This window comes from Ictidomys tridecemlineatus, chromosome 2 (genome assembly GCF_052094955.1).
Source record: "Ictidomys tridecemlineatus isolate mIctTri1 chromosome 2, mIctTri1.hap1, whole genome shotgun sequence".
Lineage (NCBI taxonomy): Eukaryota > Metazoa > Chordata > Mammalia > Rodentia > Sciuridae > Ictidomys > Ictidomys tridecemlineatus.
In genome coordinates, this window is record NC_135478.1 from 56,980,262 (window position 1) to 56,991,739 (window position 11,478).

At 40.1% G+C, this 11,478-nt stretch overlaps 1 non-coding gene and 1 pseudogene across 1 annotated transcript; one reads left to right on the plus strand and one right to left on the minus strand.

The window, feature by feature from the left end:
* The first annotated feature begins 3,810 nt into the window (after positions 1 to 3,810).
* LOC120892081 (U6 spliceosomal RNA) lies at positions 3,811 to 3,914 on the plus strand. The gene has a single exon (XR_005736747.2). It is a non-coding gene; the product is annotated as a U6 spliceosomal RNA (small nuclear RNA).
* Positions 3,915 to 7,584: 3,670 nt separating this feature from the next.
* Positions 7,585 to 8,361, minus strand: LOC101970322 (casein kinase II subunit alpha' pseudogene; annotated as a pseudogene).
* Positions 8,362 to 11,478: the final 3,117 nt, after the last annotated feature.

The following is an 11,478-nucleotide window of genomic DNA, read 5'->3' on the forward strand; positions in this document are numbered from 1 at the left end:
TCATAGTTCCCACCCAACATTATAGTCCATCCATTTGCTTTTTCAAATCCATCTCAGGGTCCTCTGAGTGAACACTTCCAGGGAGAATCTAAAGGTATGTATTTGCCTGGCCCAGGACACGGTCAGTCTCATTCAGACACAGCAGATGCAAAATGGTGTGCAGTTTAAATCCTTTGATTGAATCCTTCAAAGCCCAGGGATGGGAGGGGTGCCTTCCCCTTCTTTCTCACTTTGTCCCCCCCTCTGGTATCCCGCAGTTCTCTCTCCGGGCTCCCCTCTGCCTCTGGCTCTGTCCCTTTATCATGTAGATTTACCAGGCTTTCTTCCCTATTTTAAAGAGGCTTTCTCCAGTGCATAGGAAGGGAGGAAAACAATCCCTATGATTCTGGGATCCTCCTTGTCCAGAAAGTTAGGTCCCTTCCCACATAGATGGACAGGAGCCCCCCCTCTGTGCCCTCCGAAGGCATCAGATCTAATGTGGGGTGGGGGAGGGGGGAGAGGGTGAAAAGGAAAACTGTTAGGGACAGGTTTGTATAGGACAGAGAGGGCGGTGCAATCATTATGCGATCAGATCATAGGCAGGAAGTAGGAAATTCATTTAAGCTCTAATCCGAGGTTCAGGGAAAAATTAATCAAGACCAAGGAAGGAATAGGACCAGGGGAAGCAGATAGTTAATCGTCTGACCAAATTGGTTGTCTTTCTTCTGCTTCATGCTCCTCTCTCGCTGAGCTGGAGTTCATTTTGAGTCCCCCGTTTTTTTTTTTTTTGTTTGTTTTTTTTTTTCAAAGCCCAAAGCCATCCTCCCTTTTCAATAGGGGACATCCAGTGACAGGGTGTAAGGGGCACACTGTGACACTAAACCACCCTGCACTGCTTCTCCTCTTTGCTTTGTTTTGGGGGACTTACAACAAGGAGCTTCTATTGGGAGGCAGTGCTGTCATCAAAACCCCTGAGACATCTGGACACGGTCCCCTAATTAACAACATCACCTGAAACAAAACAACACACACACACACACACACACACACACACACACACACACACACGCAAAACCTCACCTGGTCCTACTTTCAGGGCCAGTGTGGTCCTGGCTCCACGCCGAGCTGCTGGCAGGCTAATGAATGGTCTCAGCATCTCTGTGCCTGATCAGCAATGGGCTGAAAGGAACACTCTTGCAATTTTAAAACACTGTCATCCTTCTACAATAACCAACCCCCTTGACCAATGGCAGTCACTTTCAATTTCCCTTGATTCCTTGAGCCCGAGGCACCCCCTAGTTTACTTTCCATTGTTATATGATTGGCTTTTTTTTTTTTTTAAACCGTGCATAGGTGGCTCCCACCTGGGGATAATGTTGTCCCTAGGAGACTTTTGACAGTGCCTGGAGATAATTTTGGTTTTCACAACTGGCCAAGTGGGGGCCCTGCAATTGGTATTTGGTGGGTGGAGGCCAGAGATGCTGCAAAGCATCCGACAATATCCTTACAACAAAGTACCCAGCTCAAAATGCCAAATGAGTTGAGGAACCTCATTTATGATACTTTCTTTCTTTCCTTCCTTCCTTTCCCTCTCCCATTTTTTTTTTTTTTTTTGGTACGAGAGATTAAACCCAGGTGCTTAACCACGGAGCCACATCCCCAGCCCTTTTCAATTTTGATTTTGAGACAGAGCCTTGCTAAGTTGCTCAAGGGCTCACTATGGCTAAGGCCTCCTGCTGAGATTAGAGGGGTGTGCCCCCACACCTGGCTCCCCATCTATGATTTTGGTCAGAAGTCCTAATGAACGAAATGTGTACATGCCAAACAGGTGGTTTTTAGTTAAAGTACGTTACAGCAGGATTAGCCTTTATTTTCTTAACTTTCAAGCAGGTTAAAATACTGGTGGGGGGAAATCAACACTTTCCTCAAGGAAGACTCCATGATTGACCTTTCAAAATAACTCCTCTATACTTGGTCACCCAGGAAAACCACAAGGTTAGAGCTCACAAAATTTATTTCAACAGAGTCTGTAGTGAGTTTTTATTCTAAGAATGCCAAAATAAGTAGGTGCTATCATGAGCGGCATCGCTGGAGGCCTGATACTCTTAGAGCTGTGCTGTGGCTCGTGATGTGGGTCAGTCTTTTTTTAAAGGTATTTCTTACAGCAATAAAAATGTAAATTTGTTGTTTTCATTTTTTTTGTGACAAAATAAGTATACAATAAATGTCTGAGGATAAAAGGAAGATATACTCTCTTCACCCCAATTGTTACCTACCCTATTGGAGATCAACCTCCACCTCTGCTACCTTCAAACACGTGGATACATTTTGGTGTGCCCTTTCCCGCTGCAATGCTCAAATCCGGCATTCCCTTTTTAATCTTGCTTTTTGGTTTTTCATGGATCATCGGTTCGTCTTTGTATGTGCAGCAACCTGATAAAATCCTGAGTACAGAGCAAGATTGCTCCTGTTTTGAGGTGAATTCACGTGAGCCGGATTGTAGAAAAGTCCAAACAAAACCCTCAAGGAAAGAGTATCAACAGGACAGCCACATGCCGTTGTATATACTTTCAGTGTTCCCTAGTTTGGCATTTTATTACTGGTTTGCAGGCAAAGTATTGATAAATGTTTACTTTGAGGTCAGACTGCTTAAATTTCAGCCTGCCCTGGACTGTGGGACCATCAGCAATCACATTTGTGTTTCTTCACTTTCTCTGCTCTACATATAATCTCATTTCCTACATTCTAGAGCTATGAAGGTCATAGCTAATGATGAAATATGCTAATCAGAGGGATTTTTGGTCATAATGTTATTTCTGCAGAAATGTTATGGTTTGGGTATGAGATATCCCCCAAAAGCTCATTTGCGAGACAACGCAAGAACATTCAGAGGTGAAATGATTGGGTTATGAGAGTCTTAACCCACTCAGTGAATAGTCCCCTGATAAGAATTAACTGAGCAGTAGCTGTTGTTGATAGACCTTTATTTTATTTATTTATATGTGGTGCCGAGAATCGAACCCAGTGCCTCACACATGCCAGGCAAGTGTGCTATCGCTGAGCCCCAGCCCCAGCCCTAAAACAGATATCTTTCAATGTCCATCACTAATAAAGCATTATCACTTTTGGCTAGAAAAATGGTACCAAGCTCAATGCATTTGGGAGAATTATTATTATTATTATTACTATTTTAGAGAGAGAGAAAGAGAGATAGAGAATTTTTTTTAATATTATTTTTTAGTTATTGTCAGATACAACATCTTTGTATGTGGTGCTGAGGATCGAACCTGGGCCGCACGCATGCCAGGCGAGCGCACTACCGCTTGAGCCACATCCTCAGCCCTGAGAATTATTTTTTTAAATCATAGCAAAAGAAAAATCTGCATAAGTACCACTAACTCTTTTAATGGTTCTGACATAATTAGTGTTCTTCTATATAGCAACAAACCTCAGTAAGGGGTATGAAACTCCCTTAATGTAAATCTAGGAGCTTTTCTAATCATAATGACTTCACCTTTTATTCTCCATGTATTTCAACAATCATTGCCTTTATGTTTTCATAGTTTAAATTATTTCATGAATATTCTATTTTTATCTGAATAATGAACTCATGACTGGGTAGGAAAGGTTGCAAGAGCCGCACAAGGGGGCAATGTGGAGTGCAGGAAGGGAGCTCAGATACCTTGCAAACTGATCTAATTCACACCCCAGCTCTTCTTCCACTGGTCTTCTGGTCTTGAACTTGTGATCTAATTTGAGCCTCAGTTTCCTCAGGTGTAAAACAGAGAGAGTATCTGTTTTGGGGTCATTATGTGATCAGAACTGGTAGTAGTGTTCACATTGGCAGCGTATATCCAAACTTTGGAATGATACAGAGATTAGCCTGGCCCTTGTGCAAAGATGACATGCATATCTATGAAGCACTCCACATTGAAAAATAATAATAAGCGACAGCGAACATATGTGTGCAAGCACGTAATTTACTCTCAATTACCAAAGTAAAACTGTGAAGGTAGTAATGTTACTATCCCCACTTTACAGTGGAGGAAACTAAAACCCAGATAATTTTTTTTTTAAATTTGTTCTTTTTAGATATCCGTAATAGTAAAGAATGATTTTAGATATATTAAATATACGTGGAATATAACTTATTCTTATTCCCAGTGTTGCAGCTACTGAACAGTCTTCCACCAAAGGGACAACTAAAGGTTATTAAAGAAGAACAACCACAACGGTTTTCCAGGTGGTCAATTGGAATGCAACAAAATCTAGTTTCATTCAACAATAATTTAATAAATGAGTTCTATGGGCTGGGGGCATGGGCTTTGTAATGTCTCAAGGGAAAGAGGAGGGAGACTGAAATGTCCGGGGGAGATTATCCAGTGTTCACTGACAAGAAGATCCCAGGTAGCACATTAAGTACCAGTGAATCAAGGTGCTTTTAATAGAACCCTGAGATGTGATTATAATCTAAGCTGTGAATTTCTTGTCCAACAGACCCATTGCACCATTACAGAAAACATACAGATTCCGGAAGTCACTCATCCCTGCTTTGCTTGGCCTCCTGATATTCCTCCCATAGGAAACTCTTTGTATCTGGAGACATCCAGAGGAGTCTCTTAATTGCCTTCAGGAGTGAAGCTACCCATGGGTGCTATGAGAACTTCTGTTAGCACGAGCCGATGGCTGTCTTTACAATGATTAATTGTGGCAAATGGGATATGCTCCCTGAGCTGATCAAAGTACATAAATGTATTCCTTTGGGGTTAAATGTATTGACTTTGATCTATGTAACTGGCAAGCAAATGATAGATAATTTAATTCTCTGAGACCAGAGAAAAGTGCAGTTTTTGAACACGAGTCACCAGGACCAGAGATCTTTTGCAGCACTTGAACTACTTTAGAGTGAACCAGGGATGTCACAACAAGCACAAGGAAACACTGCGGGGCGGCCGGAGAGCATTTGGTGGCACCTTCTTATGAAGATAAAACCTAGATAAACAATTTGAAGACTTAACAAATGAATGGAACTTTGTATAAAATAACATTTAACATTAGGCCCGTACAAGAGCAAAGAAAATCTAACATCGACAGTGTTAATTAGCACAATCAACAGGGATGGTAAAATCAGCAATTGCCATCAATAAAGCCGTAAGTAATCATGTATTATATCTGGCATTACATCAAGTACCAGGTGTCATACATGGCTGCCACAACAGTGATAACTGCACCAGCATTATTGGTGGGGGCAGGCGTTATGTAAAACAATTAGTGCCAAGAGTAGAATGAATTAAGAGGAAAGAAGATTAGAGTGTACAATTTCAAAAGGAGAAAAGGGAAAATGCAGAAGAGATGTAGGATTGGAGGAGGAGGAAAAAATAGAAGTAAAAAAAATTAAAGAAAAAGTGGAGAAAAAAATACAAATTGGCTATTAGCAAAAGAAATAGAAACAAGGGAAACAGACAAGTGAAAAACAATACAAAACAAAAGCCAAACATAATAAGAAAAACTCTAACCCTCAATAAACAAGGCAAAGAAAAATAACAACCTTCAAAAAAATGCTACAAATGAGGGCTATGGATATAGCTCAATTGGTAGAGTGCTTGCCTTGCATGAAAGAAGACCGGGGTTCAATCCCCTGCACCACACATACACACACACACACACACACACACACACACACACACACTATAAATGAGAAAAAAGAAACAAATATGTATATGTATAAATACCCATAAACCTTTCAGCACAAGAGAGAGAGAGAAAAGAAATAAAAAGGAGATATTTTTTAAGAGATAGATAGGAACTGCTACCAATATTAATATGATTTTCTTGAATATGGAATATAAACAAATGTTTCAAATAATCTAACCTTATAAAAATGTATGGCATTAATAAAAAGTAAAGAAGTCCTAAGTGGGATGTGGTGGTAGATACCTCCTGCTCTATTCTAGACATGCTAGGTCCCCAGAGCTGTGGCGTGACTCTGCAGATGCGGGGCAGGGGAACACCAGGAAACCTTGTTGGTGACAAGTCCCCAAAATGAAATTAGCCCTATTCTTTAAAAAAAAAATGTAGCTTTTGTTGTTGTCATGGCCAGTGAATCAAAAACTCTGGGAACCAACCCCCGCTGCACATTCCTCTCCTCTCAGTTACAGGATGGCCTCGCTCACACAATGTCACTACCTGCATTGGAGACTTATCTTTGCCATCACATTCACATATCACTGATTACACTTCGTGTTGTCATGGGGATAAAGAGGGAAAAAAGATGGGGATACATTTTTTTTTCAATAAGTCTTTCCTGAATAAATCCTTATAGAACATTTTCTGCCTTCTCAACCTGCCTGAAAACTGACTTTCCAGCTTAAGTTATGGTTGTTAAAAAAAAAAAGTCCTTGTTTCAGAGAGGTGCATTAAAAATAGATGCAGACACAGGGATGTGCTGGGAAATGGTGAAGTTTTTCTTATAGGGCTGCAAAAGGCTGTGGGGGGTGGGTGGGGGTAGTGGTAAACAAAATCAGCAGTGAGACTCTGTGGTTAGGCAAATCAACAAAGGTTTCCCGCAGTTCCAAGTTAGCCACTTAGCATGGAACTTCTGATGAAACCAATGGACCAGCTGATGGCATCTCATTTAAAGTGACATCTGCTGACATCAGAGGACTCTAAAATTGACTGCAATCTGTATACGGGGTAAAAATGGGAGTTCATAACCCACTTGAATCAAATGTATGAAATATGGTATGTCAAGAGCTTTGTAATGTTTTGAACAACTAATAATAAAAAATAAATAAATAAAATTGACTGCAGTTTGCTCCCAAATGAATACTTAGAGGAAAACTGCAAAGATGAGAGACATTTCCTGGAGAGCTCATGTCATAAAACAAACAAACAAACAAAAAAAAAACCTCATAAAACATGAATTTTTAAAAGAGCTTAAAAAATACTGTCATTGTTTTAATATCGTTTTTTCATAATGAGGGTGGTTTGTCAGTGTAGACTGCAATGTATGTTTTTTTTTCTAAAACTTGAGCCTGAATTCCGATGAAAGGAAACCAGACCACAATGGAATAGATACGAAGTCAGATATTCAGAGCTTGTTGACCCAACAGGTTAATTCAATAGTGGTGTCCTGTAAAGTGAAGGTGAATGTGTAACAACTCTGAGTTTCTCATCTCCCATGCATTCTGAAGGGAGAGTCCCTCAGATCCTGACCTGTGTGCATCCTTACCCTACCATGGAGGCTCCCTGTAGTCTCATACTAGGGAGTGTCTTTCTTTTTGACCGACTTTTAAGTCTTGACTCTTTGCTTTTAGAAGGAATGTTTATTTATATATTTATTTATTTAAATTAGGTGTATATGACAGCAAATTGCATTTTGATTCATTGTACACAGTTGTAGCACATGATTGCACATGATGCAGCATCACACCCTACGTGCAGTCTTACATGTACCTAGGGTAATGATGTCCATCTCATTCCACCGTCTTTCCTGCCCCCCTGCACCCACCCTTCTCTCCCTCTCCTTTGCCCAGTCAAAACACTGTAGTTTCCTTTAAGGTTTGTGTTTGGTGGCTGGTTTTATTGGCAAGCATCAAGGCTGCATTACCTGTCACTCTCCAGTTTTCCTCGGGCTGCTGTGAGACCACTGGAAAGCACAGCATTCTCTGCCCAAGGCTGGGACTGCTCCTTCACCGTCGGGTAGAAGTACGGGAGCTTCATGACTCCTTTGGCAGTCAGTGTCTGTTGATGGTCACACTGTGGGAGTTTATCCCAAAGATCTCTGGCTTCAGGGCTAACAAGGTGCCTGTTCTCAGTACGCATAAAGTTTTCCCAGCGTTTCTGTAAATGATGTCCCAGGATATCTTTGAGACGTGGATCTGAGTCAATATGATACTTCTTCAGATACCTACACAGCTCATCTGTACCCAGAACCTTGGCGATGCGAACAAGCTGGCCACAGCTGCCCTGTCTGTGGAAGAAGGGTTCCTTTTGAAATATCACGCTTGCCAACATACAGCTCAAAGTCCACATGTCCCAGCTGTCATCATGTATCTGACAGTCCACAAGAAGCTCTGGTCCCTTGAAGTACCTTGACGCTACAGGAACATTGTACTCCTGAGCAGGGTGAGGGAACTTCACCAGGACCCAGTCCACCAGCGGCAGCTGTTTTTAGTTGGTGTTTGTCACTGTGAGGTGATCTGAAACATGGTGAGATTTCATATCCCTGGGCACGATTCCCTTGCTGTGGCAGTAATCCAGATCTTTAAGTAGTTTCTACATTAAAAAAAGTGTATCAAAGTCTGTCCAGATCTGGTAGAGTTTCTTAAAATCCATATTATTGATATATTCAAATAATAAAGCTGGTGATTTTGACACAGGTTCCTTTTTGCTTATTTATTGATTTATTTAAATTAGGTGTATATGACAGCAAAATGCATTTTGATTCATTGTACACAATTACAGCACAACTTTTCTTTTCTCTGGTTGTACACGATGCAGCATCACACCGTATGTGCAGTCTTGCATGTACCTAGGGTAATGATGTCCATCTCATTCCACCATCTTTCCTGCCCACCTGCACCCACCCTTCTCTCCCTCCCCTTTGCCCAATGAAAATTCCTCCATTTTTCCTATGCTGGCCCTCTCCCCATTTTGGATCAGCATACACTTATAAGAGAGCACATTCGGCCTTTGGTTTTTGGGGATTGGCTTTCTTCACTTAGCATGACATTCTCCAACACCATCCATTCACCTGCAAATGCCATGATTTTATTCTCTTTTAATTCTGAGCAACATTCTTGTTTATATATACCACTGTTTCTTTATCCATTTATCTATGAAGGGCATCTAGGTTGCTTCCACAGTTTAGCTATTGTGAATTGACATGCTACGAAATAGACGTGACGGCATTACTACAGTATGCTGATTTTGAGTCCTTTTGGTATAGCTGGGTCAAATGGTGGTTCCATTCCAATCTGCTTTCCACATTTGTTGCACCAATTAGCAGTTCCACCAGCAATGTAGGAGTGTGCCTTTTCTCCCACATCGTCACCAACATTTATTGTTGCCTGTATTCTTGATAACTGCCATTCTGACTGGCATGAGATGAAATCTTAGAGTAGTTCTGATGTGTAATCCTCTAATTACTAGAGTTGAATATTTTTTCATATATTTGTTGATCAAATGTATATCTTCTTAGAAGCATCTGTTCAGTCCTTAGCCCATTTATTGCTTGAGTTTTTTTTTTTTTTTTGGTGTTGAGTTTTTTGAGTTCAATATTTATATCTTCTTATTGAACTTCTCATTCATAACTTGTACTGACTTCCTTAATTCATTCAGTTTTTTTTTTTGCTGTGTATCCTGGGAACTCATTGATCATTCTTGTAATGATTCTTTTGAAAATTTATCTGGTATTTCACCCACTACAATATCTTAGAGCGACATTACTGGCAAATTATGAATTTTAGGAGGTGTCATGTTACTTTAGTTATTCATATTTCTTGTATTCCTGTGTTGGGTTTTTGTCGCGACCCCCCTTGCCCGCAAGGAAGACGCGACTCAGGAATCTTCTTTTCAGCAGTTTATTCAGGCCCTTGATATTCTTCTAATGATTCTTCTACTACCCGGAATAATAATTGGATGTCCCTCCCAGCCTTAATAAAGCACCTCGAACCCCAATGCAAAGCTGCCACGTGTACCCTTCTCACAGGGTGCTAGAAAATGACACGCCAACTTTCTCTGATAAGGAGCTGGGAACACGCCAACTCTCTTTGATATGGAGTTGTCCTTCACAGACCACAACGGAGCCAGCGCCATCATGTAATGGCGACCACAGTCCGCAGGAACGGCTCACCACAGGTTTTTATGCATCTTCTGGGAGAAATTTCTCTTCCACTCTCTGGTGTGTGAACAAGTAGGAATGTAGACTTCCTCTCATCTGTCACCTTGAGTCTGCACATAAGATCCTTTTTAAAAACATTTTTCCTTTCTAGCTTCCACAGGTGAGAGAAAACATATGTCCTTATACTTTCTGTGTCTGACTTATTTCATTCAACAGGATGTTATATACTTCCATCCATTTGCCAGCCAATGACATAATTTCATTCTTTATAACTGAATAAAATTCCATCATTTAAATATAATACATTTTATTTATCCATTCATCTGTTGACACACCCCTAGGCTGGTTCCACATTGGGATATTGTGAATTATGATGCTATAGACATTAGGTATGCATGTGTCGCTATGGTATGCTAACTTAAATTCTTTGAGAAAAATAACAATGGGTAGCACAGGTGGGTCATAACACAATTTCATTGCTGGACCTTTGAAGAACCTTCATACTAATTGTACTAATTTAAAATCCTACCAACAGTGTATAAGTGTCTCCTTCCCCCATTAGCTTCACCAGCATTTATGATTACTTGTATTCTTGACAGTTGCTATTCTAACTGGAGTGATGAGAAATTTCAGTGTAGTTTTAATTTGCTTTTTCCTGATTGCTAAAAGTGTTAAACATTTTTTTTCATATACTTGTTGACCATATGAATTTCTTCTTTTGAGAAATGTCTACTCAATTCATTTGCACATTTATTGATTGGGTTGTTTGGGCTTTTTTAGCATAAAGTTTTTTGAGGTCTTTTAATATTCTAGATATTAGTCCTCATAAGAGTAGCTGGCAAAGATTTTTTTTTTTTTTGGTACTGGTGATTGAACCTAGAGGCACCTTACTACTGAGCCACATGCCCAGCCCCTTTTATTTTTTACTTTGAGACAGAGTCTCACTAAGTTGTTGAGGGCCTCATTAACTTGCTGAGACTGGTCTTGAACTTGCCATCCTCCTGCTTCAGTCTCCTGGGTTGCTGGGATTCCAGGTGAACTCCACTGCCCTGGTTATTTCCAAGCATTCTGTAGGCTTTCTCTTCATACTCATCTCCTTTGCTCTTCAGAAGTTTTTTATTTGATACCATCTGCTTGATAATTATTGGTATTATTTCCTGAGCTGTAAAAGTCCTGTTGAGAAAGTATTTGTCTGTGGTTTTAATCTACAATTTTATGATGATGAGTGATGTTTACTTTTTTTTTTCATGCACTTGTTGGCCTGCTGAATATCCTTCTTTGAGACATGTCAACTGATAATATCCTTTGGCCATTTAAAACCAAGTTACAAGTGTTCTCACTATTGATTAGTACAAGTTCCTCTATACTTTTGATATGACACCCTAGCAGATGTATGGTTTTTCTCCAGTTCTATATTTTGTCTCTCATTCTAATAATTGGCTTTTAGTACATAAGGTTTTCACTCCATGAATATGATTTATCCACTTTTGCTTTAACCATGTCTCAGATCAGTTTTGTGGTGCTTTCTCCTATATTTTCTTTAAACTTTTATATATATATATATATAATATATATATTACAATGGTGAAGATCACAGGTAAGAGTGGGCATTGTTCTCTTGTCTTAAAAAGATTTCAGCTTTTTCCCTGAGAATA